The sequence below is a fragment of the Gossypium raimondii genome, chromosome 4, assembly GCF_025698545.1.
Source record: "Gossypium raimondii isolate GPD5lz chromosome 4, ASM2569854v1, whole genome shotgun sequence".
NCBI lineage: Eukaryota > Viridiplantae > Streptophyta > Magnoliopsida > Malvales > Malvaceae > Gossypium > Gossypium raimondii.
Window position 1 is genome coordinate 9,641,401 of NC_068568.1, and position 27,125 is coordinate 9,668,525.

Below are 27,125 nucleotides of genomic sequence, written 5' to 3' on the forward strand. Positions count from 1 at the left end.
GCTTTCCCTTAGATTTATCTGAGGTAGTTGAACTTTTAACGGGACATTTCCCCTTTTGTTTGGGTGGTTGTGCATCTTGCTATAAAACATGGACCATAATGAAAGTGGTTAGACAAAATAAATGTAAAATTTACTCAATATATATGAGTGAAGAACAACATTATACCTGTTTAGCATGTTTGTTTCCTTTTATGCAAGACCGCTTGTTGTGGCTATGTTGGCCACATTGAGTACATGTTATAAGTATACCTTTCCTACTCAAGTGGCTAGGCTTTAATTTTTTTGGTTCATCTTTGGCTATCCTCCTATTCTTTTTGGGCCTCTCATTCATCTTCCTTTCAATAAGTGGTAGCTCTAACTCGATACCAGTTTTTGCCAATCATGTGGCCCATTTATCAGTTGCATTTGAAAAGAGTAAGCTTTCTTGTAGGGTTCAATGTGATAACATTCATACAGATAGTCATCTGGTTGAAACCCTAGGTGATACATGGCAGCACATGCATGGGCACAAGGAAACTTACTAATTTGCTAACTTCTACAACTACATATCCTTTGACTTAGGTCAACAGTATATTGATAATTTCCTTTCCTCAACTCACATCTATTTTCACCATTCCATATCAATTGCCACTCTACACAGTCCTTCTTGTTGGCATCAAATTTAGCTTTCACCAATGGTCCATAATTTTGCTTCCATCCATTACGTAACTTCCTTTTTTCTACTATCCTAGCCATCATCTTGGTCCTAATATCCTAAAAAATTCTGATAATGCTTTTGAATCTAGCTTCAACAATGCTTGAATTAAATGATTCACATAGATTGTTGTTAACTATATCTGATTTACAAGTAGTCCCTAAAAATGCCCTAGTTCACATCTTTGAAGACTTTCTCATTAAATTATCATAAGCATCATTATCTTTCTTCTCCACTACTGCACATAGTTCCTCTCACTCCCTCACAGTCGTGCACTTCACAATCTGCCAAGAATCAAACTCATAAGATTTCCCTAGCTTCCTCCCTAACCGATTTGCAAACATGTGTCTCACACAATTCCTATGCTCTACCTGGTAGTATGTCAAAAATTACAATCTCAACGACCTAATTGTGTCATAATGAACTAGATAGATTGTTAGAAAAATATAGCTAATAATACTTAACAGAATAAAAAGACAGGACCAAGCCCAAATTATTATATTCAGTAACTTTTTGTTGGTCACTAATAATTGTGTATACATACCTATGTTCCAACTCCGAATCAGTTGATAGGAAATTGAGAAACCACACCCATGAATCAGTGTAGTCCACTTTAACCACAACCCATGCAATAGGGAATATCTGGTTGTTTGTGTCCCTTCCAACGGTTTGGAGAAATTCACTCTTAAATGAGTCTTCTAGGAAGCAACCATCTAGCCTAATGAGTGTCTCATTGTAATACCCCGAAAACTTTTGCAGTAAGATATTATCTTTGATATAGTAAGAAAATAAAGTGACAAAAAGGAGAATTCTGAGTTATGACAACATTGAAGTATATTATGACATATTAATTAAAGAAAGGATTAAATTGTAAAAGTGAGAAATGTTCTGTTACCCAAGAGTAAATACTCAAAATTTGAGGGGTTAAAGTGTAAATATGAAAAAGTTGAAGGACCAATAGTGTAAATATTTTAAGGGTGGAATAATCTAGAAACTAAGGAAAATAGATGAATTGGGACCAAATTGAATAGATGAAGAATTATGCGGGACTAAATCGTAATTTTATCAAATTAAGTGATGACTCAATGATGGAATTTTAAAATATATAAAGGAAAAATGGTCAATTAGAAGAAAGAGAAATCTAGAAAATAATGATGATGTTGGAGATATTTTAGATTAAATAAATAAATATTAGTTTATTAATATTTTAATTTGATATTTAAATGACATTTTATCATTTTATTATTATTTTATTTAGTATATATATATGGAAGAAAAGATGAAGAATCATCATCTTCTCCCATGCATTCCAACGTATGAAGAGGAAAGAAAGAAAGAAACTTTTTTATTTACAATTTGGTCATCTCACTAAAAATTTACCATTTTCACTTAGAAATCAAAGAAATTTTCATAGCCACCAAGAGAGAAAATTGATAAGGAGACCATGGGGAGCTATAATATCATGTTAGATTCAATAAATAGAGGCTGGAGGAGAGATAAAATCAAGTTAAAGATTGAAATCAATAGAGCAAGGTAAGAACATCAAGATTTCAATATATTTTTGAGTTTGATATTATTGAAAAAGTATGAAATTGATGTTAACATAGGATTTTATTATATAAGGTTCTATGTTCTTGATATGTTAGTAAAGGGAAAGAAGAGGAATTGATAGAAAATATTGTAGAGAAAGGAAAGGAGGGTGTTATAAATCTGATTATCAACATCTTGCACTAAAACAGTTTTGGACAGCAGCGGTAGGTTAACTTTGAAAAATCACCATAAATCTTGAAAATTGAATTAGAGGATGAAAATAATATGTAATTAAAAATTATTGAGTCTAGTTTCTCACAGAAGAAACGGTGTCAGCAATGGAATTGTAAATCATGAGCTATAATAAATTTTGTGAGATAAGGTCAGAATGATTTCGTGTTCCCCTGTTCTGACTTTGGAAAATCATCAAAAATTGGATAAAATTTATTATGGGATTAAATTCATTTTTTTAAAATCTCGAATGAGTCTATTTTTAATAGAAATAAGCAGGAACATCATCCAAATTCTGTACAAAGAGATAATTAATTTTTAGTGAAGAGGGGTTGGAACTGTCAAATAGTGAAACAGGGGAAATTTTAAAGAATAAAATGTACTTATTGGATAAATAAAAAATTCTTAAAATTTTATGATAAGAATATATGTGATTCTAGTTTTAGAGGAAATTTGCGGAACTCAATTCGGAGTTCTGTAGATTATGATACAATTAATTTACTGACTATGACGCAAGTGAATAGCTTGTTATGAGTAAACAAGTAAATAGTGGTATTATGTATATATCAGCGATGTGGAATGGAGTGGAGGAGGAGGAAAAATATATGTGAATATTTAGCTAATATGAGTTTATTTTAAAATAGCTAATTTACATGTTTTAGGTTCAGAGACTAAATTGAATAAAAGTAAAATTTTAATGGTAATTTTGTAAAAAATGTCAAAACGACCAAATTGCATGAAATAAATTATTTTATTATTTAAATTAATAAATTGAATGAAATATTAATTTAGATCAAGATTGGGTGGAAATTCGAGGAAAATGGAAAATTACCAAAATGTCTCTAAATTTTTATATTTCTACAATTTAGCCCGGTAAGTTCATGTAACTTGAATTATATTCTTAAATGCCTGAAATGTTTGTTATTGATGTGAATATGATTTGAATGTTCATTGTATAAAAATTGATGAAACAATGATATATTTGATAAAAAGGGGAAGAAATCCCGATTGAATGGAAGGAAAATTCGATGGATCTCTGAAAAGGAATTGACGGTAAAAAGGATCTAGCCCGGACAGGTGATCCTATCCTAATATAGCCCTCCCAAAGAATATGTGGAAAATAGATTTAGTCTGGATGGGTAATCTGAATTAGGGTCTGAATTTAGCCTGGACTGGTAATTCAGATCCAAGCTCATTAGAGTAATTGTCATTCTGGGATTTAGCTTTGGTGGTAATCGACAATACTCTATGAGTTTATATTCTGAGGATTTAGCTTGGTGGTAATCCATTGTAAGGATGAGGTTCATGAGTGTGCTCTTTGAAATGGAAATGTGTGCATATGAATATGAATTGACGGACCCAGATTTGTACACTAAAGTGTACCCCTGAAAATCCATCGAAATTCTGAGAAATTCAACGGGGTATATATGGAAAAATAACAAGGAAATGGATATCATGGAATTGATGAGCTCATCAATCATGGTATATATATTATTGATACATGGAAACTATTGAACTAACTTGAATGTTGAGTTTGTGCATGTTAGGGGAATAATGCATTGAATGGCATGTATAAGTTAAACTTGCCTATGTTACCTCATTAATGTTTTGATTTTGTTTGGTTTTAAATATGAATGCTTGATGAAATGAAATGTCTTTAAATTAATTTGTAAACTCCGATAATGCTCTATAACCTTATTTTGGCAATAGATATAGGTTAGGGGTGTTACACTCATACCTCATTTTCCAGCCTATCTTTAGTGCATCAAAGCACACATAAAACCATTTAAAATGAGGAGGGGAGTTTACTGTCACTCTTTGAACAACCATTTTTATTGTGCTTTCTGGTATAGTTAACCTTAACTCATGAGCATAGTCTCATAACTGACCAAATTCCTCCTTATGATTCCCAACCATTTTCTCCTTCACTATTTTCTTGGCTCTATAGCAATAATCAATGGCCACATTTAAATGCATCTCTGAAAAACATCTTTTTTTAATTTCCCTCAGCTTCATCTTAGGTGATCCTTGATAGTTGCTTCAAAATGTTGGGCAGTCATTGCAACAGTCACCATTTTGTTCTTAAAACTAATCGAACAATGGTGCTCATCTTGAAAAGTATTTGGCAACAGTGATTGAATGTATTAAGATTATGTTTGCAATGATGTATGAAATGAATGTATTAATGTTTCGTTTGTACAGTAATGCTCCGTAACCCTATTTTGGTGACGGATACGGGTTAGGGGTGTTACATTATTTCCATAAAACAAGCCAAAAAAAAAAAAATTTTCTAAATTTTTACGAAGGTATTACATAGATGAATTAAATTTTAGATAGGTAATTCCGTCGACTTGGTGACTAAATAAGGTATAGGGTCTAAAATGTAAAAGTGGTAAAAGTTAATTGCTCTAAATTTTTATTTACTAAAGGACTTAGATAATAATTAAATCAAAGTAAAAAAAGGAAAAAATACCATTTTGGAATTTAAGTGGACGGTTAGGGTGAATAGTTTATAATTATATAAAATTTACAAATTAAACTTATAATGTATAAAATATAAAATATAAATAATACAAATGTGGTGGAAAGAAAGAGAAAGCATTTTTTCTCTTCTTCTTTCCCATGCACCGAACCACCATAGATGAAAGAATAACACTTTCAGCCTAAGGGTTTTGAGATTGGAAGCTTAAATTAGTGAGTTTAGTTTAATTCATTTCTTGTAATTTTTATGTTTTTGAAGTCTCGAGAGCTTGATTTAGCTAACCCGTGTGTTAATTTTCGAAACTTCTAAAGTTTATAAATATTTCCATTGTTAAATCTTGAAGCTTTTGGTGTTAAATTGTTAGATTTAAAGGCTAGATATGAAAAATAACTAGTTTATAAAGTGAAAGTTGTTAGTTTTGAACATAGGGACTAAAGTGTAAATATTTCAAAATTAGTATGAATTTTTGTAATTATGAATAGTAGTGGGATTGTAGAAGTCGAGGCTCATTTAAAAGTTATAGGTTTTAGGGACTAAATTGAATAGAGAGCATTCAAAAATTAAATTGAACTGATACATGTTTATAATATGATGAAATAAGAGGTTAAAATTGATAAATTGAATTGAATAATTATATAGATCGAGAATTGAACCAAATTGAAAATAATCGGGAAAAGACAAAATTGTTGAATAGTTCTTAAAGTTTCAACTTGTATCTTGTTTTAACCAAGTGAGTTCGGAGGGTATGGTTATATATAATTGTAACATATTCTTGAATTATGAAATTTTGTGTGTGGTTATAATTTGAATCATTTACAATTTAGTACAAGAAAAGGTGTGATATGGACTAAATCGTATGGTAAATTACAATTTGATATATTTAATGAATTGATATTTGATTATGATTGACCAAATAGGATTGATATGAATTTGATTGATTATCGAGATAGAGGATTAAATTGAATAATTTTCAAAATATTTATGACTTGAAATTGAATGTGGTTTGAATATATTTTGATATTATACCATTACTGAATTATTATTTGTATCTAAAAATGATGTAGGATCATCAAAAGGGAAAGGGAAGGCGAGAGTCGACAACAGGTGAGACGAGCTTTCGGTTTGTATTTCTATGACCCAAAACTAATTTTAGTTAATGTAAATTTATGATATATTGCATTATTTAGCATTAAGGTAAGTTATTAATAGATAGAGTGAAAATGCTAAGAGTTGAAATGAATATCGAGATTTAGATTAAATTGAATAGAATAGAAGGTTGTATGATTTAATTATTTCTTGAAATTGGATGTGCATAGTGATAGTAAATAAAAGAGCATGTACTTGGTGAAGTCCCTTCAATTTCACTATGTTCGGGATATTTGAGTTAGAAACTAATAATGCTTATAGTTATGTTTTTGAAAAGTAGGCAATGGAAGTTAGTATAATTTGATTATATGTTTTAATATTGGTATGGAACTTAATGGTATATTTTGAGCATATGGGTATGGTGATAGAAAGGTTTTGAAATGGTTCATGGTGATATGAATTGGTGTGTATTTGGCTAAGTATAAGTAAATCATAAATAGGCTCGAATATGGTATGAAATGTTATAATAGTGATTGGATTTAGTAGTTAGGTAAATATGCTAATTAGTTTAAATGAATAATGACTTTGTTACATGAAGGAATGTGAGTCTTATGTGTTTCGGGCATAATGCGAAGCATATATGAACATCAATATGAATTACAAAGTTTTGAAGGCTCAAAGGTAAGAGTTGAACTTATGAATGGCTTGGAATTTAGATTGGTTGAATGGATCATGTCATAGAAATCCTAGTATGTGTAAGTGTCATTTGGATGTTAATGGTTATGATGTGTACATAATACTTGAACTTGTTGACTATATAATAGGTGTTTAAGTTTTGTTAAATGTTTAAATTCATTTGAATGGTGGTGTTTGGATTTAGCTTTTGCTAGCATCTTGGATATTTCATGCTTTGAAGTTAAAGGTACATAAGTATGCATAAGGGCCAATGATAGCTTTGGTTGTTTGAGTTAAGGTGACATAAAAATCACAAAGGAATTGGTACATTCACATGTTGGCTATTAGAATGTTTTGTTTGAATACTGTGGAAGACTTGTAAAGTTTTATGTAATCTTTGTGTTTGAGGTGTCAATTATGGCATATTATTTGAATGAATATTTAGATATGTTTTTGGAATGTTTTTTACAGGATTGAATGGCTTCATAAGTATAATTTGAGCCTTTGGTTTGTCTTACACGAAATATGCACATAATGACATATTTTGTACCACACAGCCGTGTGTCACACATGGACTGGTAACACGGTTGTGTGTCCACTGGAAATTAGGAAACATTAAATCCATACAGTTTCTGATTGTCACACGGGCTAGCCATAAGCCCGTGTGATTTTTTTAGATTTGGTCATTTAAGTTTCACATTATCTCAATTTGTTACACAGCCTAGACACACGATCATGTTTTGCATAATTACCTTTATTTATTAAAAATGTTACATTTTGATCCCTGTTTGTTTCTAGGTCAATTTTAAAGCTTTCATAAGCTCGACTTAGACTCGATTTTGTTTGGTATGCATGATATATATAATAATAGCATGTTGTGCTATATTGGACAGTGTTAGAATGTAACACCCAGATTTCTAATAACCCGAAATTAAGAACGAATAAGGGATTAAATTGGAAGAAAGTGCAAGCTGGGGACTTATTCTGGAAGAAAAAAGGAAAGCTGGAAACAAAATTAGACATGGTTAAGATCCAATTCTGGTTCGATTAGAATGGAACTAGTCAGCTCCTTAGTGAGAGGCATAATAATTAGTGATGCACGACTCTCATGAGGTTGGAAGAAGCGCGGGAAGGGTTATAAATAGCTAGGAGAAGGCTAGCAAGGTTGATTTTCTTCCTGACTTTGTTTCATTTTATTAGGTAGTTCGAAGAATGAGAAACTATAGAAGGTTCTGCATGGAGCAGACTTCATGAGGATAGAGCTGGAAAAGTAGGGTTTAAGGTTTTTAACACTTTAATGTATGAAGAGTAAATTTAAGAACATCAGGATTATTTTAAAGGTTTTGCATGTTTTGAAAGTTTAAGCTCTTAAGATATAGCGCAAGTTTAACCAATAGATTTTTTGTTGTAAGCTACGGCCTGGAGTATGGAAGCTCTGGTGCTCGAGAAAAGGAATAAAGCTAGGAAAAACGATAAGAATTCAGGTGAATTCCTAAAACTCCAAACTAATTGTTACAGTTACGCTGTTAAGTATGCCATGTTTCTATGAACATAATAATATGATGATATGAGCATGCATTGCATGTCTACGGGAAAAACCTCAAGGGGTTAGATGAAGTTTAAAAAGAGAAATGGGGAGAGAACCTTTAGTTACTGCCTTGGGAGATGCTCTAGACCTTACAGAGGGAATACTGCGGTGTTTGAGCATCAAAGTTAGGTGGTGTAAAAGAGGTAATGGGAGGAGGATTCGGGAAATGAAATCATGGAAAGGTATTTACCACGATAGTGGTATTGAATGGTCTTTCGAGGCGACATCGTGACAACGATAATGACATAAGACCATAGATGAAAGAGGCTATGGTAGTCTAGTATGAAGCACGTAACGTCATGGCAACATGGTACACGGTAAAGGTATATAGTATAAGACCATGAATGAAAGACGCCATGGTAGCAAGGTATAAGGTAATCAGTGTAAGACCATAAATGAAAGATGCTATGATAGTCAGGTATAATGAGTAAGACGGATAAAAGACTCTATAGCATCAATGGATAGTACGCCAGGATTGTGGATAGGTGTAAGACCGTGGGTGAAAGACTCCATGGCATCTACATAGATAAGCCTGTCGGGACAATAAACACGGAAGAGGGAAAGTCTGTTGGGACAATAAACACGGAACAGAGATAAGTTTGTCGAGACAGTAAACACAGAGCAAAGTAAGTCCACCGAGACAATAAACACGGGTGAGTCTGCTGTGAAGAGAAACGAGAAAGAAGGGTATAAGACCATAGCTCGGCTACGACAACCCTAAAGTCCACAATGAAATCAATATGAAAGGTACACTAGGACCTTAGGCTTGGGAGCCAAGAATGAGAATCCATGAAGGTGGAAGAAGAGTAAAGAAAGTGCAAACGTGGTAAGCGGATCATGAGAAATATGCCAACAAGGCTTGGGTTAGGACCCAACAAGAAGTAGAGAAGGATGATGTCATACAAGAGTTGGCCTAAGTATGGAAAGGTAAGTAGACACAGAATGTATGTCAAGACCATCCTTCCTTGAAGAAAGTCCAACGTGGGCACATCACCACAATAATAGGTTGTAGTGAGAAGGCGAGCAAGTGGAAAACAAGTGTTATAGATGTATGGATGCCAACTTGTTAGTTTAAGAAGTCAGACTGCCTGTTTACTCCCTGTAAAATAAGTTCATTTGAACTTATAGGAGTTTGTCTGATGTCCGCTTGACTTGTATGGATAATCGAGGATTTCGAGGAGAGATCAAGCTAGATGATATCAAGACCGAGGATGACAGTCAGATATAGTCTTACACATAGGAATGGGTAACCTTTGAAGGCTTCACCTTAGGAGTTGTGATATTGTAGTCAGATAGTGCCCTTAGAATCTGGACAATGGATTAGTTAGTCTGATAAAAGCTGTAAAAGGGCCTATTGTATATAAACAATCAAATTAGAGGTAGAATTTTAAGAGTTTAAATATTCTATGGCATAAGGCCTTAGTTGTAAGAATTTTTATTAAATTTCAATATTGTATAGTTTTATCCTTAGATTGTTTATAGTAGTTAAGTTAGAAATTATTAAGAATAGGTGAAACTGGTCCATTGTGATGCTCCATACTCTGATCCAGCAGATGGGTCGAGCGTGGGGTGTTACATAGAATATAAAATTTGATAATGATATTTAACATGAACCGTAGTTGTGAAAGATTATGCACAACAGGTAACGGTTCAAAACGTTGGTATGAAATTGGGATGAATTAATCGACTTGATTTGGGATATAATATGCTAACATGTTATACTTTTGAACTAGTTATGGAACATATTTAAATGGACTGAAGCGGTATAAATGATGTGCTTAGTAGGATGTTTTGCATAGGTGTAATTATTGAGTATTTTCATAAACTTATTCTCGTTGATATTAAATTTGTAGAAATACCACTGAGTTGATTACTCAAAGTACGATTTGTTTTCCATGCGCAGGTTAAGTTATATGAAGATCTTGAATTTCAACTTTAGCATCCAAAGAAGATCCCAGGCTCAACAATGTTGGTGTATTTGTGTTTTTGAATAGTTTGGCATGTACCTATCTAGTTGAGTCACAATTAGTAAATATTTATATTTATATGTACTTGAGTATAAAATTAGTATTTATTGAATTTAGTTAATAGTGTTATTATATGTTCATAAGTAAGTTATATGAATTGTGATGTGTATTCCTATATAAATTAATTGTAGTTGCCTTGACAACAAATGTGGCACACTGTAGCTCAAGTTCGACGATTGAATCGAGTATGGGGTGTTACAGTCCATCCAACTTCGATAGCCAAAACTAGTTATCTTCCCAATCAGACTTATAAATGACATAATAGTCCTAACGTGAATCATTTGTTCAATTTAGTTTCATGGACTATAAAGAATTTAAAGTACCTACTAATATAAGTTGTCTTCCTACATTATAATCTGACCATATAATGCAACTTAATATTACTTAAACTTTAGATAATCAATGAGTGAATATTTACTTATTCATGTTGTTGTACTTATAAAACCATTGAAGACAATCATAAAAAAAAATATTAAATGAACATGTGGTAATTTTTATTTATTCAACCAGTTTGAAAAATTACAAGTAGCCTATGATGGAATCATTGCACTAAGGGCGCAAATCCTAACATCATCTCTCTAAGCCTCAATTTCCAAGTACTTATTTGATCAAATTTATTACATTAGATATCACGACAAAAGTTTATTTTGAAATTTTTAAAAGTCTACTAAACTTTGACATATTTTCTAAACGAATTTCTAGATAATTTTAGTGTTTTATATTTTTCTTATATTTTTAGAATTTTCATATTTTAAAAATTCTAAAATTAATAAAATAAAAATCAAAGAGAAATTTCTAAAATACCTAAAAATATTTCATTATGAGCATGAAATAAAAAAAGTAAAAAAATTATATTTAAAAATATATATCATTATTTTATTAGTTGTCAGTGCAGAATTTAATGACATTAATTAAGTACCAATTTAATTAATCCATTCCAAATTTAAGAAACACTTAAATTGAAAAAAAAATTCAATTATCTACAAATTATCAACTTCAATGTATTCGTCAAACCTAGAATGTTTTTGAAAATTGAGAAGCCGAAATTGTGGAAACAAAGATTGTTCACCTTTTATATTTTATTGATGACCATTGCAATTGTTTTAAAATAAGGTTGTAATATGTCCCATGTGTGCGTAAATTAAATACTATGCATTCATTACTTTTTTTTTTCCTCCATGAGTGCGTCCTTCAACTTTCCCACTTTAATTTCCTTGAAGATACTAAAAGCAATTGTTTCTGATTTGATTGTTGACAGCAAATCATAATTACATTCAAGATTATGGTGACACTCACAACTGTTGTTACTTACTTTTTCATTGGAATAATTAATTTCTATAAATACACAAATAAGATGATTGTGTCTCAAGATGATTCATTCTGTTGTTCAATGACCGAAGATAGGTAGAAGATGATTAGAGGAATAGTAGAGGTTTACTTAAGTAGGAAAGTCAAGTATTTTGGGTTGTTCGGGCTCTCATGTTGAGGTCTTAGTTTATATACATCGTTCTTACCCTATCTCAAGGTGCCATGTGGCATTACGTGGTTTGGGCGTTGGCATTACTCCTAGGATTGGACAAAATGATCAGCGTGTAAGGCTCGTTTAATATGGTGGTGATTGATATCGATACATTGCAAAGATTTATTGAGTAAAATATCTGTTTGTTGGTCGAAGGGTTGACCCGGCCGCAAAGTGTCCTTGAGCCAAAGCTCGTTATTAAAGAGTTTTAATTAGAGAAGCTTAAGTGAAGTATGAGCTAAATGTTAAGTGGCGAGGTTTAACAATTGTCACTGTGAAAATTACTCTGTAAAGGAATCGAGGAGAAATAGTAAAAAGAAGATATGTGTGCAATGCAAAATGGGAAGCAAGAAAGCAATAAGAGGAAAATGGTGCGGGTATTCAAAGCATAGAGGATTTTGGTAGGTGAAAATAAAATCAGTGATTTGAAGTCTATAGTGGACCACTTCCTCCACTCCACTCGACAGACACAACGCGGATAGCAAGCTGGATCAACATCCCAATCTCAACCACAGTTTTACGTACTACTACTTTATGTCCACAAAATCTGTTTCCTAATTAAAATCGATTAATAATTGCTTTTTCAATTTCGAATATTATTGTATATACCTTAACACCAAATTTTCATCCTCAACACTCAGATGCCAACTTACTATCGGTCTCCGTGCAATCCCTGATACCCCATTCAATTAAGATCTAATTATGCTGTAGTTTCTATACTATTTGCATATTTGACATTTACTGCATGTATTTTTATTTTAAAATATTAGTTCTGTTATACCTCTATCTTGATCTAGACATGTGGGATCACGCGAATCAACTTAAGAAGTATTCTTGGACTGTCCTCCAACTTGCACCGCCAGTGATCAACCACATGCATACTTCATCTTCCATTAGGTTGCCTGCTAAATAGCGGACCCTTCATTAAAAGCGGGTACATACTTATTCTTCAAGATGAGACCATTAAGGCCAATAATCTTGTACTACTTCAGCAAAGGGAATGTCAAGGTAATATTCGCTTAACAACAAACAAGGTGTAATGGCCTTGCCACCTGGCCGACCATACGCTCATGATATCTTGAAGTTGTCGACGACGTGGCACTAGGGATCTTTCCCCTATATATGCCCCAACACATGATGATAAGGGGATCTTCTTTCCCTTTCAACGACCTTAAAGCATCCAACCCAACACATAATCTCCCCTACTCACCTTAAACTCTCTTCTCGTAATTTCTCTCACTTCAACTCTTCTCCTATCAAGATGAACCGACCTCTTTGTCACCACCATTATTTCCTTCCTTGTTGTATCCCATATCAATATATTTCTTTACTTTTTTTATTTAAAACTTGAATATCTAATCTTTTGATTCATGAATTGAATGTCAATTTATAATACTATAAAATAAAATAGTTAAATTGAATAATTTAGCATTTTTAAAGTAAAAAGCTAGTCAAGTGGCCATTTTAGAGTCTCTTGCATGCCATGTAAGCAAAAAATATAAATGCTGAAGAATCTTACAATATCATATATAGAATAAAAAAAACTTACAGTCCTAGACTTGACATTTTTATTTTCTTTCTTGGTGAAAAGAAAACAAAAATAGGGTCACAAAGACTTAAACCAAAACCCCTATAGAAGGTTGTTCAAATAATTGTAAAACGTCCTCATTGCTATGATCCATTTTTGCAAGATAATTTGCAACTTTATTTTTTTCTCTGGACACATGTTGGACACGCCATTGAACTATTTTTGCCAACAACTGGTGGATTCGTCTAACCAAAGCTGAATTCGAGTAAATTAAGTTATTCTCTTGAATAACCTGAACTGCTTCCATACTATCTGTATTAATTAACACTCTGTCAAATCCCTATTCTAATAAAAGAGTCAAGCCCTCAAAGATGCCCCATAGTTTAACCTCCAAAACTTAACAAACTCCCAAAAACCTTTTTGCTTATTTGACCTTTCAAGCATGCAATATTGGCTAGTGACTAAATTTTTTATTTTAAAAAATACCACGTAATTCAATTTAACGAAATTCCTTTGACGGTGTTATCAATTGGACTCCAATGATTAAGAAAATATTGTAAAGGGACTAAATTATCGGGATTAAAAGTATAAAAGACTAATTTTTAAATATGAAAAAAGTAGAAAGACCTAAAACATAATTAGACCTTCCGTATGAAATTGATTAGATTGTCTGATATGATTAAAGTAAGGGTTGAAATCACAAATTCATTGTCTAGAACATTGGATAGATTGACAATACATGTGTACATAATTTCAATGGGCAACTAAGTAGTGATTGTGAATTATAAATTTTGTTTGTTTTTTTTATCAAATAGATTAGTGGTCAAGGCTTTGCGGTTTGACAAAGCTCCCTTTGAATTTCTACGGCTTCTTTTAGTTTGAGTGTGACTTTAAGAGAAGGCCAAGAAGTAAATTACAAATGTAAAGATTTTTATTTTTATTTTATTTAGAAGATGATAATGGAAAAGCCTTGGATTAGGAGACTTGTCAGATGTCTGGCTTTTCGGTTACATAGGCATGTTAGGAAAAGCCCGTGCATGCATGGCCGTCATAAATTTGCCTTATATGAATAGCTATAATTATAGTTATAATTATAATATAACAATAATGCACATATCAAAGAAAGAGATGCATGAAGACTGTGAGTCTAGTTTGAAATGCAAACGAAATTAATGTGGGTGGTGTTGGCGATCAGACCGGCCCCTGGCCCTGAGAGAGCTTAGCCTCGGCCCTCATTGCACGCCGAAAAAGGAGCTGCTAAAATATCTGGACTTTCAGACATTTATTTACTTATCAATCCTGATATGAATGACGCACAAAGTTATTTCCACAGGATTTGTCTTCCTCCTTGGGGTGGGAGGGCATTTCAGTTTTTATATACACAGGTTCAATGTTTGTTGTTTAGATCCCATGTGAAACTATAGCCCACTTGCTTTCCCCCAACATGGGATGCTTCAACCTATTTTACCCCTTTGGTCTAAATAGCGTCACCATTATATATATATATATTGCTAAAAATAATATGGAGTTCCCTATATTAGGTATCAGGTTACATTTTGCTCCTTCTACTAGAAAAATAAGTAATTTAGTCCCTCAAACTAGTTTTTTTTTTTTGAAAAGTTCATCTATTTTTACTGTTAAAGCTGGTATGACAAACAAAATAACCAAACACTTATCGATGAAATTTTTAATAAAAGAACCGATTGACTCTTGAATCTAACGTACAGAGACTAATGTGCTCATGAGACGAAATACAATTTTATTCTTATTACAAAAGCCTCCATAATATTTTTACCATATATTATTTATACCCAAATATCTTAAGTAACACTCAACTTGAAACAAATTTATAATTGGTGATATTGAATAGTGAATGTGGGAATCAATTTCCAATGTAAAAAAAGGTAATTGGATTATATTTTAAAGTCATTGGCATGGCTAAATCCAAGTGTTTTAGACAACTTTTTATTTCATTCTTTCTCAAACTACAAGCTGTTATCATTCCTACAACAAATGGTACAGTTCTTAACTATGATTCCAGGTATGATTGTAATTACTTGATTATGATTTAATTTTTTGTATTCTCAAATCTCCTATAGGGAATCAAAAGAAAGTTGATATCATAACATGGCACATGCAGATTCATCTGACACAGAAAAAAACTGTAATCAACTCTGCCAGGTTAACAGAAAACTGCCGCACTGATAATGCTATAAAAATGTTTTTGGAGTCGGTGTTCCAGCAAAGTGTTGATAATTATATAAGTGTAGAGTTAGGCTAATGATGAGCTAGTTTAGACTTGTTCGATGTTTCAGAGAATATCGCCTTATTAGTTCATAATTAGTCAAATTATAATAATAATCTCACTAACATGCTTTCACTATATTTTAATCGAGTATTGGCATAATTTTAAATCTCCATTTCTCCATTTCATGAGTTGGCACAAGTTCGTAGTGAAGATTTTATGCGTATGATTTCAAAATTATATAGAGTTGAAATTCGGGAGAAATTGAATAAATGATCCTTACCCTTCAATTAAATATGTTATCAATCAACTTTAAGGTTTCACCTAATGTATTGATTTTTAAATATTTTATTCAGTCTCTTCACTATGATTTTTAAATTAGACATTGATGTTGATGATTAGGGTTTAAGGATGATGACATTTACTCTTAATGTATCAATATCTATACTACCATATATATATAGAAGGCCTTCCACACTTGTCATTGCTATTTTTACATTATTAACAAAATAGTTAAATTTCAATTCTGAATCTTCTATTTTTAACTATGTAAAAATATTAAATTTTAATTTTGGTCTTTCAATTTTGAGATTTAATCTTTAAATTTTAATTTTCGACATAATTTTTACTTGACATTTATAATGTCATTAGTTAGTCTAATTAAACTATCAAATGTAAATTTAAAGAATTGTTAACATCATTAAATTTTTGTTAAATTCAAGTCAATTACATTGTTATTTTTGTGACACATGATTATCGAGTGAGTACTTTGTTTTAAAAAAGTAGAATGTCACACCAATAAATTTAATAGAAGAATTTTAACGGTGCTAATAACTAGATTTGAATTTTAAATTTGAAAAATAAAGGGACAAAATTTGAATATCAGAGAGAGTTCTATCTCTTTTTTTCTTACATATCAAATAACTAAATTACCCTCTAGAACAACATATTTTGTTGCTTGTTCTTCAAAGAATGAAATCAAATTGAAGCATATTAAAACTTGGGGAGAACTTCTATATTATGGTATATATTTGATATTGGTAGCTAAGATTATTCTTAATGAATTAAAACCTAAGGAATGACATCAATAATGCGTGATGTTCTTTCATTAGCAAAATATTCAAACGTCAAAATTCAATACATGCTGTCGTAAGTCTTACATGAATTTTTGTTCCTCTCAATTATTAATAATTAAATTTAAATTATTTTATAATTTTATTTCCACCTCCAACAACATCAGATTCCTAACTTTGCCTTGCTGATATGTATGGAAGAAAATCTTCTTCTTTTTTTGTACAGTAGTTTTTGTCATTAGTCCCCACTTTCATGGTTGCAAAATGGAAAACTAATGGGGTCTTGTCCCTTATCTTAGCCTGTGTGCTTAAGACTTAAAGAGGTTTATAAGTTGATTGCACATCGTTTTCCATTTTGATGAAACAACAATTGGTGGGTGAATGAGCTGCTGATCAGGAAGAACATTTCTCCAGGCTTCAATTACCCATCAATCATTTTATTGACTTTGAGAGACTTTTTTTTTTTTGGTATTCATGTGGCAAGGAGAAGCTCTTCCCTTTCCCATTCTCTAAGCCAAAACTAAGAGAGTTTTGGGTTTTGTTAAAGGTCCATTAGGCCATCACCTTATACTTTTATTCATCTTCATAAATAAAAATAAAAAGGATAATTCAAAGAGGAAAAAAAGAGAAGCCCATTTGGATCTTGTATGGTCAAACTATGGGCATGGCGGCCATTGATAGGACCCATGATCTTAAGGAATGGGATCCACTTAGATTTGGAATATAAGGGGTTGGTTAGCTTGAGGTGACTCCATCAAATGTATAAAATTACAATTGTATCATCACCTTGTAAAGAGATGAGTGGGGGTTTTAATATAGGTTTAGCTTTCATTTAGAGGGGCATATTGCGATTTATAATAAGTTCTCATAGCTTGTCAAACATCAAACATTAATGGCGCCTCAATGACTTAGAGGATAATATGAACTAGGAAAGTTGGGTTTTTAATTATTTGGAGGTATCGGAGACAGACATTCGAGAGGGGTCCCTTGTGCCATCAATACCCACCCTTCATGAATCCCCATGCATACACAATGGAAGGCCCGGCCACGTGAATTGTTGTCTTCTCCTAACATTTCTTGCTTGAGATCTTTGTTACAATTGTCCATTATCTTTGTCAAATGGACATAAATTGGAGCCTAGCTTAACCTAGTTCACAATTTGTTAATGCCATGATTTATGGTTAGTACAACTTTATACTGTCCCAACTCCCAACAAACATGAAATGAGAGATCTTGACTCTAAACTACTCTTAAAACTTTTCCAGGCCTTATGTCCAACTTAACTTTGCTTGTTTGTCTCTTAACTCTTGAAAGCCCCGCAAGAAAATTAGTCTTTTCGCGTTGGTTTGGAAAGTTGAGATATAGATATTTGAAGACCCTTTCGATGGAATTGTCACAATCCACTATATATGAGCTGCACCATGAGAACATAATCCGGAATTATTCTCTTTGGACCACCATAAGTTACCACTTTTAAATACATTTTTAGATATCTGACAAACATATAAATAAATGTAAAATAGATATCAATTAAACTAGGTCTCAAATCTCTACAGAGTTCATTCGTTATTATTGTGACTTTGATTAAAATACATCTAACTTGTAGATACAGAACAATTCTAGCTTTTACTCTTACAAGATGACCTATTTTTGATGACCTAGGTCGTAGCCATGATAGGAATCAAATCAAACTGATTATCAAATGATTATTTTCAACACCATTAGTCCTTTAAAGATTATAGACACCGGCGAATTAGTGGGCATCTTTTGACTTAGGGATACCTCTGTTTCCATTATAACTTGCTTTAGAAGCAAGAGAGTTTGTAAAAACACGGCGTTGGCAATGCCTCCACACCGTAGAAAAAGCTCGCAAGACACACGAGCCAACAGGAGACAGTGTGTTTCATGGGCCTCATAGTCAGTCTTCTCCAAGTTTGGTAAGGGAAACTGAGTGCTCAAACTTTATAAGCAAGGGACGGAGGAGTTAAAAGTTGAAAAGCTATGGATAAAATAAGAAAGAATACATACCCCCGGGCAGTCCCCATTTTACACGTGAAAACATAATTTACTTTATCTCTTTGCCTTTGCTCTCAGCTCATTTCTGACTTGTTTCATTACAAACGGTTTGCGAGTTGGAGTGGATTTTGTTTTCCCTTTCTTTAGAAAAGTTGTCCAAACCCGTTTGACTCCTTGAATATTTGATTTCCAAAGGCCAGACCTCAATTTTGTTAGTATATCATTTCTGTATATTCATTTGTTTTATTAGGGATGTGATTGATTGAGCTTTGAGGGTGCTACTTGGAACAAAAAAAAGAAGCCTAAACGTTGTCTTTTTTGCTTTGCTAAGAACAAATAGTGAAATTCATGGCCTACACGTTTTAAATATTGCAGGATTAGAAGTCAGTTCAAATGGAAGGCTTAAGCTGATAAAATTAGTAGTATCAAATTATGGCCTTAGCGTTATATCATTTTCTGCCTCAATTCTCTCTCCCACTATCATTTTCCTCTTCTCTTTTTTTCTTTTTTTTTTTTTTTTTCTGTTTTTGTCATTGCACGAATGGATTGGATACCTTTTGTGGCAGACACCACGGAACCCACAGCAAAACTTCTTTCAAGATTCCCGGCAAAGTCAACTGCAAGCAAACTACGTAGTGGATTCTCCCACCACACCCCATCTTTCATATTTCCGGATGACTGCCCTGTTATTCCTTTAATGTATTCTTTTTTTGAATCATAGATAGAGCTACAAATAGATTAGATTCAAGTTTTTAGTTCACATTCATCTCCATACGTAAACAACTTTTATTCCTTGATAAATTAATAGCATTAAATTTTAGAGGTTTTTTTTTTAAAGAATTTTACACGAAAAATAAATTTAGACATAATCCAAGTATATATATATATATATATATCAATTTATGAGCATTGAAACTCAAACCTGAACCGCACATTCGCTAATTTGAGGGCCTTTTAATCTTTTCAGTCTCCATGCAAATTGGCACTAAACTAACAACGAAAAGGTTTTGTATTTCAATGGGCCTCAAAGATGGGGGAGAGGGCAACTATTTGGAAGTGGGCATTGAGCATTTAAATGAAATATCATAAATGGGACTGGGTCAGAAAAAGCTTGTTAAATCTAGTGATTTAGGGTTTTGAATGTGACCCGGTTTCTTAAGTACAAGTGAAGCCCAACAATCTAAAATAAAATCTACCGTGAAAGCCCTGTTAAGATTTCAGATCTTCGATGTGGGTCTTCTCAGTTAGGTCCATCTCGACTCCAATATGATAAGCCTTAGGTTGGCAGCATCCAGTTGAACTAATATCCCACCCACCACCTCATTTTGCTTCCAATACCTCTCTTGTTTCAAGCTAGCCGATTTAACCTTACCCTCTATTTGTGTTTCAGGATTGACCTAATCTTGTGATTCATTTTTTATCAGTGGATATCTCATCTAATGCTTCATTTTCCATGCATTTTAATGGATGTATATATACATATATATTATCTTTCAACTTGAAGCTAATGACTCAATGTAACGACAGTAATTAGGCAAACTTCTGATATTAGGTGTAAGTTGCGCTTTTAGTACTCATAGTCTAATTGGTCATTTATAGTCCTTATATTTTTTAATTTTATAACTTCAATCCTAATCGAAATAGTAACCATTAAACTCATTAAGCTGCATTTTATTATCTTACATGAGAAACTTATTATCAAATATGGAATGACATGTCAACTTGTAATTTCCACACAATACTAAAAAAAAAAACATGTTATCTTAGTTGATGGGTTTAGAAACTAGAATTTGATTCTTTGAATCAAGCCTAAATTCAATTAGTATGATAACTAAAATGATTAAATTAGAGAATAGGGACTAAATCCACAACTTATGCATAGTACGAGACTAATAGCGACATTTGGCCTAACATATTTAATTGATGTCATTTGGGTAAGAATTGAAGTTTCAAATTTGAAAAAGTATAGGAAGTAAAATTGACCAAATTAGAGTAAAAGACCTAAATTCACAAGATATACAGTACTGAAACTAATAGCAAAATTTGGCCTAAAAAGAGTCGAATTTGAGCATCAATCTTTTAAAAAGAGTCTAATTACTTTTTTTAATAGAAACATTGATTAAAACATTAAATTTTTAAACATGGTAGTCCGCATAATAATCCAATTGTACTTTATGCTTTTTAAAAAAAAATTATGAACTTTTTATAATATTTTTGGGGTTAAATATAAAATTAGTACATGAACTTATCCATGTCTTCCAGATTGCTACTTATGATTTTTTTTTTTGGTCACAGATTGATACCCGAATTTTTGTTCCGTCAACTAAATGGGTACTTATATTTAACCTCGTTAAGTTTAGGACACATGACATTGAAACGTAACATAGATGACATCATGGTGATGTCATAATTTTAAAAACTTAAAAAAAAATTTCCTTTTGACTTTTCTGCCCCCTCCAATTTGACGTTGTTTTTTTCCTTCTTCTTCCCTCAACCGAAGTTTCTTCTTCTTTTTTGAAAGTGACAATAGCATTTTTTTTTCGCCACTCTTTCCCTTCCTCAACCTTAAAACCCTTCTATTCCATTTTTTTTGTTTGTTTCTCGAGAAAAACAAACCCAAATTTTTTATTTTTCTTTTATGCAAATACACTTGAAGTTGACTGTTCAATTCATTAAAGGGTACATGTTCAGTTCAGATGTTGAGATAATTTTTATAGATGATTAATTAATTTCGCAGAACAAATCTTTCCCTGTGCCATTGATTTACTGTATCTGATGAAGTTTAGCAAGCCCTAACATAGGCATTTGGTTCAATTTCCAAAAATCACCCACTGCAATTGCATATCCAAAGGAAGAGTGGTAGAACCTCAACATCTACGATTTTTTTTTCTTAGTACCAATACTACAACCTTCTTTTTATAAATATATATATATAGGCCAAAGATGATTCAAGATAACTTCAAAAAACATTGCATTGCATCAAGGTCATCCAATAAATCTCCCCCTTCTAGCAACACCATTGATTTATCCAGTAAAATATGATTTATCACCATTGATTTATCACTAAAGAAAAAGAAACACACAAGTCATTGCAACATGGAGGAAGATAAGAACCTCAAAATTAGGTCTAAAGGGTCACAATGCAAAACCCTGTAGATCGAATGAAATTAGTTTCACAATCCCAGAAAGAAGACCAAGGTATAAAATCTTAATGGGATTGGATACAAAATAGACTTATTGGTTTAAGATAGATTCTCTGAGAACCAGAGAATAATTTCTGAACCCAAACTTGTTTCTGCAAGTAGATAAGAGGAAACGAACACAAGAATCAAAGGTGAATAAAAGATGACAGATTCTGCAGTTAATTCATAGGAAGAAAAAAAAATCGTTGATTGTCACTCCGGTTTCAAGCCGAAAAGGAGGCTAATCGTTGGCGGCGACGGAGGCAGCAACTTGGGTTGAGGGAGGAAGAAGAAAGAAGGAAGGAAAAGAAAAAAGAGCCTCAAAAGAAATGGGGAGGAGAAAAGTGAAAAGAATTTTTTTTTAATTTTTTTAAATTATGACATCACCATGACATCATTTATACCATATGTCACAATATTATTCTACCAGGCATTCTAAACTTAATACTGTTAGACTAAGATACCGATTTAGTTAATTGAAAAAGGGTTTGGATACTAATCTGGGACAAAAAAAATTGTAAGTACCAATCTAGGAAAAGTGGACAAGTTAGGTGCTAATTTTATATTTAACCCTATTTTTTATTTTGATTTTGATTTTTGAATATTTTTATAATTTTTAAATTATTTATTGATGTGATATATAATATAAATAGTTGGCATGACAATATTGTTAAAAGAATATTTTTTTAGTTAACATTTCAATTAAAAAACAATTTCACTCTTATAAAAAGAATTAAGGACTAAATTTAACTAAAAAATAGAATAAAAATTAAATTGATAAAATATGTGATAAATCAATCATATATAAAAAGGGGAAGTAATTATCTAAAATGGGTAGGACAAAGTGACCGAATCTGTAAGAGCATCTTTCAAATCCAAACTAGCATCTTGGTCTAGGCTTCTGCCTCACAGCAAAACCTATACGAGATAGTAGGGCTAACAGTACAAAAATACTAATTTATTATGCTCTCAAGATATAAGCAACTAGGAATGCTTCCTATTCTTGCCCAATATTGATGTATTACAATGTATAAACATTTTATTTAAAAAATTAAAAAATACAAATGATTTTTAGTTTAATGAGAGATAATCAATCACTTTATTTACTGCCATTATGAAATAGGGCAAAAAGAAAAGAAAAATTAGTATTGGCGACCATTGTTTTCAGAACCAAATAATCGGTGGTTGGTTAGGTTTGATTTAGGATGAAAAGACTATTGGAGAAAAGAAACAAAACCGGTAAATTAGGTAAGACCTAATGCAATATGAAGAAATTCCATGCCACTAATTGAGTGAAATAACAACTGATAATTGGAGGTTCATTGATGCTTAGGATGTGACGTGCTATGAGAGATTCCACTCTTCTAACTAAGATTAACATGCTAAAATAAATTCACACAATGATTTATTGCTCTCAAGTACACATCTATATCTAGGTCCAGCTCCATAACTAGATAATCTATTTCTACCATTTAAATTATATTACCAAGAAAAGAATTGATAAACTTGGTGAGGATATTACTCATTATTGTGTCCACAAGCTGTATCATGTTGGAATATTTGGGATAAACCTGTTGACGTTTTTAATATGGATTTTCTTGATTATTTTAAGCAGATAGTCGCATGGGCCTCTCGATCCATCTTGGAAGAATTTTGTTTGATGTATTGGCGCCTGTGGTGGACAAGGAATGAGTTTTTGTGGATGAATGTTGAAGTTCCAGGGCCACGTCTGCGAATGGCGAGAGAGGCGAAGTGTAGCGTCTACAATTAGCTTTATTAACACTGGGACTGGGGAGTCGGTGGAATCAGGGTTGGCTATGGATGAGGGAGCTCGGTAGTGTTAGGTGGACGCAGCTTTATTTGAAAGGGATAGGAGTTGGGGTATGGGGCTGTTGTTTGAGGAATGGAAGGCATATTTATTAAAGCTTTTGTCCAATCGATTGTCGGGGTACCCTCTGCAAGATTAGCCGAAGCTATGGCGCTGCGGGAAGGGTTGAGATGGGTGGCTCAGCCCCTCGGTTCTAGGGGGTTGTCTATGCAGATGCCAAGGAGATAGCTGCAGCGGTTTATTCTAAAGACGATGATTTGTCTAAGTTCGGGTCTATCATGCTTGAATGTAAGGAGCTACTACAGCAGTGTGGTGGTAGCACGGTTAAGTGGACCAGACATTTATTCAACAAGGAAGCACATAACCTTGCTAGATTATCAATTTCTTTTAATGTTGCTCAGCTTTGGGATATTGTTACGGATGTTTTAGCTTTCTAATATTAATAAAGTGTTGCTATGTGGATTATTTTTTATTTTTAATAAAATATTTTAATTTTATATAATTAATGTAAGTAACATTATTAGCATTATCAGCATGTAAGTAAAATATATAAAATGTTTTAAAAATATATATTCGTATTATCTTTAAAACATGAACAAGTAATATATCCAATTTGTAGACACAAGGGGATCTACTAGTTTGGGAAACCTAAAGTACTGTGACTAAAATGGTGCACGAAATAAAAGGTGCAAAAATAATAAAAAGAAGATAGAGATTGTTTATGCAATTCACCCTCAGCCTACATTTACAAGACATTGCCCAGAGTAATTATCTATTATCTTTCTCACAATACAACCAATGATTTAAGTCCTAACACTGGTTTAACATTCACCAATTTAACAACTTCACCATTGTATAAAGACTAGATCACTCTCCTACCAAGCTTCCCCCTCGAAAGTTTAGTTTTACTACTCAAAGAGACTATCTTGGTTGCTTACAGAAATAATGCACACATACATGTTCCTAACTTGAACAAATTTGTGCTCTATCAAGCTCTTAATCTTTCGATTTACTTTAACCTAGATAAAACTTAAGTTTATATACTAATTAAGTTTTTTTTACATAAAAATCATATCCAAAGTCTTCAAAAGTCTTCAAAGATAGAAATTTCAAGTCTGCAACTTCAACTCTTTTGGTCTGCATGTATTAAGCTTTACTCATCCAATTAACATCAAAACTGATAGCCCAATATTTTTGTTCTAAAATTTGTCTAACTCTTCAAATAAGCAAATAAGAAAATGAAACAATGCATAAAATTGTGGTGACTATTTCAACCACAAAATTAACTTTCCCTTCAAATATGTCAATACAATTATCCATACTTCCTACCTTTCAATCTTTATTGTTTTGATTTCTAAAAAGTTGATGTAAATAAATTAGTATATTATAAATGCATTAAATAGCATTTATGCGTTGTAAGTGCTAAATAACATTTTGCTTTGATAGTCATATTTAAAGTAATTTTCAATATATTATTTTAATTAATATTATTAGTAAAAAATTATATTTAATTTTTAGGTTTAGGGTTTAGGGTTTAGGGTTTAGGGTTTAGGGTTTAGTCAATTATCTCTTGGAGGTAAAGAGGTTTTCATTAAATCAATTTTACAGTCAATTCTAGTTTATATGATGCAATGTTTCCTTTTAACAATTTCCTTATACTATGGGTTGGAAGGCATTATTAGTCGATTTTGGTGGAGACACTCTAAATCAAAGAAGGGTATTCATTGGTGCCAATGGAAATCAATGTGTAACCTGAGAATGCTAGGGGGGTTGGGGTTTAGGGATTTAATAAAATTTAATATAGCACTCTTAGCAAAACAGGGGTGAAGATTGATGGTAAATGATGATTGCTTGTTTGCACGTGTTATGCAAGCTAAATATTATCCGCATGGTGAATTTATGAATGCTGGGTTAGGAGCTCACCTTTCTTATACCTGGAGGAGCATTTGGAGAGCTCGGGGATTGTTGGAACAACGAATAGGATGGAGGGTTGCCAACAGTAGAAGAACCAACATTCGGAATGATGCATGCCTTCCATAACCTGGATCAGGTTGAATATAAGTTCAGAATATAGACATTAATTATTTAAGGTGGTTGATCTTATAGATAGTGAATCTGCTACCTGGAAAATGGAGGTTGTGAATAACTTGTTTGATGAGGAGAAAGCAAATAGGATTCTGAACATCCTCTTAATTGGAGTTGAACAGAAGGATGAGCTGGTCTGGAGGGGTGATAACACATGAGTGTATTCTGTCAAAACCGGTTACAAATGGCTGATATCTGGGGGTTCGAAGAGGGTGGCGGGAGAGGGGATACAACATGATGTAGCTTTACAGAATTTTTATAAGAAGCTATGGAGCCTTAACATTCCCAGCAAAATTAAAATTAAAGTATGGAAAATAACTAACAACTATATTCCTACTTTTGATAATCTACAAAAGAGGAACCTGACGGCAATTAATTGTTGTCTATCTTGTCCAGTGAAAGAGGAGTCGAAGATCCACGTGTTCAGAGATTGTACGTTTTCAAGGCAAGTCCTGCAAGGTGTGGGGGTAGTTTTCTCCCCCATAAGTGATGAACAAAGTTGGGAAAACTAGTTAGTTAATATGTTTATAAGTAGTAATGTGGATAAATGTAAACGGCTAATTTACCAAAAAAAGCCCCTTTTTTTTCAAAATTTACCGAAATGGGCCGATTTTTTGATTATTTACCAGAATGGTCCATTTTCCGAGAAATCGCGTCCACGTCAACATGATGTCAGGGTACGTGTCAGGACATCGCGTCCACGTCGGCGGTCGCTACCGGCGTGGGACGCTGATGTCCCCCAGCGTGAAACGACCCCAACGGTCAAAAATTTGACCGTTGCCCCCACCCCAACGGTAAAAAATATATATATAAAAACCCCACCCCTTTTTTTTTCCACAAACAAATCCTATCTCAATTTCCTTCCAAAATCCTCTCGATTTCCTTCCAAAATTCTCTCAAACTCTCAATTTCCTTCCAAAATCCTCTCAATTTCCTTCCAAAAATCTCTCAAATCCATATTAAATTTCAATTTCCCCTCAATTTCATTTTTTTAAAATAATTTTAAATTTTTTTATATTTTTTTAATATAATCTTAAATTTTTTTATATTTTCATCAATGGCCGGATCATTGATTCGTCTTGATAGCAATCACATATCGGTGGAGCAAATGAAAATGGCAAGTATTAAATTTAAATTTTAAATATTATTTAAGATATTTTTATTTATGTATTTTTAGATAATTATTAATTTATTATTTGTTATAAAAGTCTGAAGATCGAGTATTGGAATGCAATATCCGAAATATGCATGCTCCTCCATCACCGTTAGTAGAGAACTACCTGCGGGAAGCGGGTTTTTGGCACGTGGCGACGGTAGGCCGGGGATGCAAGTTAGA